Below are 7,120 nucleotides of genomic sequence, written 5' to 3'. Positions count from 1 at the left end.
GCTTATTGCGCATTTAGCTGGCAAGTGTATCTGATGGATACTGAAACTACAGGTGCAACTGCATTGCAAATGTCTTTCTCGGACCTCTGATTTAAATCGGTGAATCTCTCCATCCCACGTCCAGACTGCAAATTAATTGTGCATGTTCTCTCTACCTTGGATATGCTTGTCCAAGGTTTTACACACAATTTATTACATCTGTTATCACTCTCCATCTGACACAGGTCCTTGCGGACCTCTGTGGAGTCCGTTCCACCTCAGTATATTTAGACTGTCGCTTCTCTAAGTCGTTTTTCCTTTGTTGTCTTGCTTTGCCGTGTAAGCCATTGTGCATAACACCACGATTTCAATATGACGTGAATTGCATTGACTTGCGTCAAGCAGCCAATAGTAACGCCCAAAACAGATAATTGGAGCAAGGTCTCTGATTGGCTGAAATAGAACTCCCCACTCCTGGATTTCTAAAGCTTGAATACAGAGCCAAGAGACGGTGCAGAGGTCCAGTGTCCTCTCAGAAAACTTTGAATTACAATATGCTAAAAGGTTATTATGGATTTTTGACCAAATGAGGCCAAAAAACCCTTTCATACTCCAGCTTTAACTCCTGATTGTTGATGAAATAATAAAGATTAGAATCATGACTATAAAAGTACAATATATAAGTAGTGAAATTGTGACTCACTACTTCTTCCCTCTGTTCGTAGCCACCATCATTATACTTAAGCTGGGTGCTGTCACCCACCTTACATTTCTCCACACTTGTCACCAGACTGGCTGAACTGATTACACACCACATTTCACTATCACCTTAAAAGAGTCGACTCTTCCCTACCCCTTCCATTTTCCTACCCTGACTCCCTCTTCATTGTTCCCTTCCCCCTCACCTAGGTGTAACAGTGCCCTCTCTTTTTTTAATAAAGTGTTTTTACTCTTCCTTAGGGAGGGCTGGTGATGGTCACAATTTTGCAACAAAATAGATTAATTTATTTAATTGCAATAACAAAACATGCATCGCTGTCATGAAAAGATTGCACTTACATGTAGTGTTGACCTTCGACAGCATGTGCAGACAAGGCACAGAAAAGAAAAAAGAAAAAAAAAAAAAAGAAAAAAGAGAAAAGAGAAAAGAGAAAAGAGAAAACTGAAACACAGCAGGCAACAGATTTATTGATTATTTTTCTTAAAAGAAAAACAAATAAATTCCAGGTTAAGAAAAGTGACTATTTTCTATAATAAATAATACAAATATGCAATCTTTTGCAAAGATTTACCCTAAATTTGTCATTGTTTTTTCCCCCTCAAAATCAAATTCTCAAGAAAAATAACTGGCGGATTTTTATTTTATTTTGGAAATGACAAGTTCAATGGTTTAACATTTTTATCTCTTGACCTGACTCGTCAACAAGTTTCTTTCTTTCTTTCCTTCCTTCCTTCCTTCCCTGGTTCCTTCCTCCCTCTCTTCCCTTCTTAGATGTCAGCCTGTCTGGCTCCGCCCCCTCGGATCGGATGTGGATGTGAGAGAGGGTCCAGTAACAATGTGACAGAAAACAAGCCGCTCGGGGCTCCGCAGTGCCGCTGGATATCTTCGCCGCGAATGGAGGGTCGAGCCGCAGCACGGCGGGGCGACATGAGCCGGCGGGCGGCGGCGGCAGCATCCAGCGGGGGCCGGCTCGGTGCTTGAGGTGAGCCTTTGTTCGCTTTCACCGTGCGGCAGCGGTCGCGGCACGGTGTGTACATAGACGCTGGTTTGCTTTGAACGCCCCTTCCATTCTCTACGCGGAAAGATCAAACTTGTGCATCGCTGCACGAGACATTGTATTTCTATGCGATTATCACAGAATGATCTGTTTAATAGAAATCCCACCCATCATTTGTGTGTCTTTGACACTCCTGCTCTACAAACAGCGTTAGATGCTCTCACTGTTGCTACTTGGTATTCCCTGCACCAACACCTGTGATTGAATTTCTTCTTCTACTTGAGCCAGCTGCTCATGACCCTCTATTTAAAGATGCAGATGTTGTATTATAGGTCTTATTGTCAGAGGTGCAAAGAGTACTACTGTATCCAACTCAAGTAGAAGTACATTTACTTGATTGAAATTGTGCTCAAGTACAAGTAAGTCATCATACATAAAATACACAAGTGCAAGTAAAAAGTAGCTCAATTAATTAGTACTCAAATTAAAAGTTACTTTTGTTTATTTCCACGATTCCCCATGCATACAGTAAACATCTCATGTATAAACTTAAAAAAGGAAGAGACCAAATCTACCACAATTTCAACTTAACTTGTTTTCCACAAAGGCCTCTGTATTAAATAAAAGGTTTATCAAAATGTACAATTGTTTTTTTTGTTTTTGTTTTTTTAAATAAAATAATACCAATGACTTCAGTTCAAAATAGATAATTTCTCAGGCTCTAACCAGTGATGGCTGGTGCATTACAGAACTACTCTCTTAACGCCCTCTCCAACCTCTCTCCAACCGAGCATGTCAGACCCCCCCACTGGCAGTCTATGCCTATTGCATCTTAACTATGAGCTATGAGCTGGTTCCTAACTAAAAGCTTTACCAAAGAGGAATGTTTTGAGCCTAACCTTAAAGGTAGAGAGGGTGTCTGCCCCCCGAACCGTGGTTGGTAGATGGTTCCAGAGAAGTGGGGCCTGATAACTGAAAGCTCTTCCTCCTATACTACTTTTAGAGACAAATGGAACAACGAGTAGTCCAGCATTTTGAGAGCGTAGTGTTCTGGGGGGATTGTATGTCACTACAAGCTCCTTGAGATAGACTGGTGCCTGTCCATTTAGGGCTTTATAAGTGAGAAGAAGAATCTTGAATTCTATTCTATATTTTATGGGAAGCCAATGCAGAGAGGCTAATACAGGAGTAATGTGATCTCTTCTCCTAGTTTTAGTCAGTACACGTGCTGCAGCATTTTGAACCAGCTGAAGTGTCTTAAGCGACTTGCTCGGGCAGCCTGCTAAAAGAGAATTACAATAATCCAGTCTAGAGGTAACAAAAGCATGGACTAGTTTTTCGGCGTCGCCCTGAGACAGGATAGATCTGATTTTAGCAATGTTACGGAGATGAAAGAAGGCAGTTCTTGAAGTTTGTTTTATGTGAGAGTTGAAGGATAAGTCCTGATCAAATAGAACCCCAAGGTTTCTAACAGTTGTGCTTCATGCCAGAGTAATGCCATCTAGGGCAGTTAGGCTAGCATAGGTTTCTCTATGGTGTCGTGGGCCCAGTACAATGACCTCAGTCTTGTCTGAGTTAAGAAGAAGAAAATTTTGGTCCATCCAGGTTCTAATGTCCTTTAGACAGGCCTCAAGTTTAGATTTGTCTCACCTGGCTTAATAGATACATACAGTTGGGTATCATCAGCATAGCAGTGAAAGTTAACAGAGTATTTTCTCATAACATTACCAAGGGGGATCATATAGATACAGAAGAGGATTGGACCTAGCACAGAGCCCTGAGGAACCCCGCAGCTTACTTTAGTGTACACAGAAGACTTATTAGTCACGTGTACAAACTGGTACCTATCAGATAGGTAGGACTTAAACCAGTTTAGGGCAGTCCCTGTGATTCCAAGTAATTCTTCTAATGTCTCTAGTAGAATATAGTGATCTATAGTGTCAAAAGCTGCACTAAGATCTAATAAAACCAGCACTGAGAGTCGTCCTTCATCTGAAGCCCAGAGTAGATCATTAGTTACTTTAACTAAAGCAGTCTCTGTGCTGTGTTGAGCTCTGAAACCTGACTGGAAGTCCTCGAACAGGTTGTTGTTTTATAAAAGGAAGATTAGATATAGGCCTGTAGTTTGCTAAAGTGCTGGAATCAAGAGTAGGTTTTTTGAGAAGGGGTTTGATTACAGCTACTTTAAAGGACTGTGGCACGTAGCCTAGGGCTGGGCGATATGGCCTTTTATAAATACCGCGATATTTTTAGGCCATGTCACGATACACAATATATATCTCGATATTTTGCATTACCCTTGAATTAACACTTTGATGCACAAAATCACACCAGTATGATGATTCTATATGTCTACATTAAAACATTCTTGATCATACTGCATTAATATATGCCAATTTTAAACTTTCATGCAAAAAAGGGGATATCACAACTAAGTCAAAGTTGACATAACTGTATTTATTAAACAGTGAGTGGCTCAAACATAAAATTGTCAACAGAAAGTGCACGTTCTGTGCAAAATTGTCACAGAGACATTTCAAAACAAGACATTAGTGCAGGATGCAACTCACATGGCATTTCAAAACACAAAATTAAAGTGCACTTTTTGTACATAATGCCACTACAATATTTTAAAACAAATAGTGCCCTTTTGTGCATGTTGTCATTAAGATGACATTTCAAAACAACACTAAATTTAAGTGCACATTTTGTGCATAATGCCACTAAGATATTTAAAAAAAAAAAAAAAAAAAAAAAGTCCGCGAGTTTAACGGTATGGTCATTTTCAACACCGCACAGACTACAAGCTGCGATATATCGAGTATATTCGATATATCGCCCAGCCCTAACGTAGCCTATTGATAGGGATATATTTATTGTCTCCAACAAAGATGGGCAGCCAGGGGAACAACTTCTTTAAACAGCTTAGTTGGGATCGGATCTGAAAGGCAGGTCGATGGTTTGGAGGATGAAATAATAGAGTTAAGTTCCTGAAGTCCTATATGTGTGAAACAGTTTAGGTTAGGCCTATTTACATTTAATGGTACAGCAGGCCCAGGTGAAGGCAGGGAGTGGCTAATTTTATCTCTAATCTTATGAATTTTATCGTTAAAAAATGTCAAAGTCCTCACAGCTGAGGGCTAGAGGAATCATGGGCTCAATAGAGCTCTGACTTTGTGTTAGCCTGGCTACAGTGCTGAAAAGGTACCTCGGATTATTTTTATTTTCTTCAATTAGTGAGGAATAGTATGTAGATCGACTATGTCGTAAGGCTGTCATGTATTTACTATGGCTTTCTTGCCAGAGTATTCGTGACTCCTCTGTTTTATTGGAGCGCCACATTCTCTCTAATTTACGGGTTGTTTGTTTGAGTGTGCAAGTTTCAGAGCTAAACCACGGAGCTTTCCTCTGACGTTTAATAATTTTTTCCCTCAATGGGGCAATTGAGTCCAAGGTGGATTTTAGTAGACTAGCAGAGCTATCGACAAGCAGATCCAGTTGAGAGGGGTTATAATTAATATCATAGTTATTTATTGGATGGTGCACTGAGTTTAAGGCAGCAGGAATGGCCTCTTTAAATTTAGCCACAGCACTATTGGACAGATTTCTACTCGTAACTATTGTATTGCACAGTGCGAGATCCTCTAGGATAATGTTAAAAGATATTAAAAAGTGATCTGATAGCAGAGGATTTTCAGGGTAGACTTTTAGTTCATTAATATCAAGGCCATATGTTAGAACAAGATCAAGAGTATGATTTAAACGATGAGTAGCTTCATTAATAGTTTGAAAAAAGCCAACTGAGTCTATTAGGGACATAAAGGCTGAGCTCAGGCTATCACTATCTTTGTCCACATGGATATTAAAATCTCCTACTATCAGTATTTTATCAGAACTGAGGACTAAGTTTGATATAAACTCAGAGAATTCTCATAGAAATTCAGAACAAGGGCCTGAAGGACAGTAAATTATCGCAAATAAGACTGGCTGGCAGGTTTTTGATTCGGTGTGAGATAAATTTAGAACCAGGATTTCAAAGGAAGTGTAACTGGCCTTTGGTTTAGGATAGATTAGGAGAGAGGAATGATAAATAGCTGCTACACCACCTCCACGGCCTATGTCTCGTGGCATATGAAATGACTGGGAGGAGTGGCTTCATTTAAACTAACATATTCATCTTGATACAGCCATGTTTCAGTTAAACAGAATAAATCAAAGTTATTTTCTGTGATAAAGTCATTTACTAGTAGAGATTTGGATCTCAGTGATCTAATATTTAATAGAGCACATCTAATGGTTTTATGTTTTGGTGTTTCTAGATTTGAGATTTTAATTTTTTTCAGATTTTTATAATTGATAGCTCTTTTATTTGATTTTATGTTAAAATCATTGTGAAATTTGGGTCGGGGGACAGACACCGTCTCCATAAAATAATATTCATCACCATCACAACAGTTGTCATGGCGATGAACACAGCAATCATAATAGCAATGGGAGGGAAACTGTCCTAAGGCAAGCGCAGAGGGGCGTGGAGGACTCCACCTCTGTAACATGGTCTCATTCATGAGATGTCATAACAGTGACTGTGCCATGTTTTCTGATAGTAGAGATGCTCCCGCCAAAGTAGGGTGGATTCCATCTCTTCCTATCAGGTTCGGTTTTCCTCAGAAGGATCTCCAATTATCAATGAAGCCCACCTCGTTTTCTGGACACCACCTCGATAGCCAGCGGTTAAATGATGACATGCGGCTATACATGTCATCACTGGTCAGATTTGGTAAGGGACCAGAGAAAATTACGGAGTCCGACATAGTTTTAGCATAAGCACAAACTGATTCAATGTTCACTTTGGTTGCTTCCGACTGACGACGTCGGGAGTCATTAGTGCCGACATGGAGGACTATCCTATCAAACTTACGGTTACTCTTTGCCAGCAACTTTAGATTTTATTCTATGTTGCCCGCTCTGGCCCCTGGGATGCACCTCACGATGCCTGCTGACTTCGCTAGCTTCACGTTTCTCACTATGGAGTCGCCAATTATCAGAGTCTGTTCCCCGGTGAGTGTCTTGTCCTCATGGAGGGGGGAGAACCTGTTTGAGACGTGAACATGGTGTATATTATTCATATACAATAGACTGAGTGTGTGTCAGGGTAATACTTCTTGAAATTTAATTTGTTTTGTTTTTTTTTATTATTTTGTTTTTACTAAAGTTAGTTAGTTTAACAAGTAATTGGGCACAGATAGTTGCGCCCAGTCACTCCATTGACTTGTATTGAATAGGAGTTAATGTGCATGTACAACTTTGAACAAGAGCGGACAGTAAAGATGAGTGCGCCCTAGGGCGGAAACACGTCACCAATCAGACACAGATGAACGAAACAACTTTACACATAATCATTATTTATATAATCTTTATTTTGA

The 7,120-nt window shown here is 39.9% G+C and overlaps 1 protein-coding gene and 1 pseudogene across 1 annotated transcript in view; one reads left to right on the top strand and one right to left on the bottom strand.

The window, feature by feature from the left end:
• The first annotated feature begins 1,490 nt into the window (after positions 1-1,490).
• The window catches only part of LOC114455509 (beta-galactoside alpha-2,6-sialyltransferase 2-like), a 77,138-nt gene continuing 71,508 nt past the window's right edge, over positions 1,491-7,120 (top strand). Inside the window, exon 1 of the mRNA XM_028436806.1 lies at positions 1,491-1,682. The gene's annotated coding sequence lies outside the window, so the exon portion shown is untranslated. The remainder of the gene's footprint in view (positions 1,683-7,120) is intronic.
• Positions 2,555-3,438, bottom strand: LOC114455510 (uncharacterized; annotated as a pseudogene).

Source organism: Gouania willdenowi, chromosome 21 (assembly GCF_900634775.1).
Source record: "Gouania willdenowi chromosome 21, fGouWil2.1, whole genome shotgun sequence".
Lineage (NCBI taxonomy): Eukaryota > Metazoa > Chordata > Actinopteri > Blenniiformes > Gobiesocidae > Gouania > Gouania willdenowi.
Note: the sequence above shows the minus strand (reverse complement) of the source record. Positions and strands in the feature narration are given on the sequence as shown.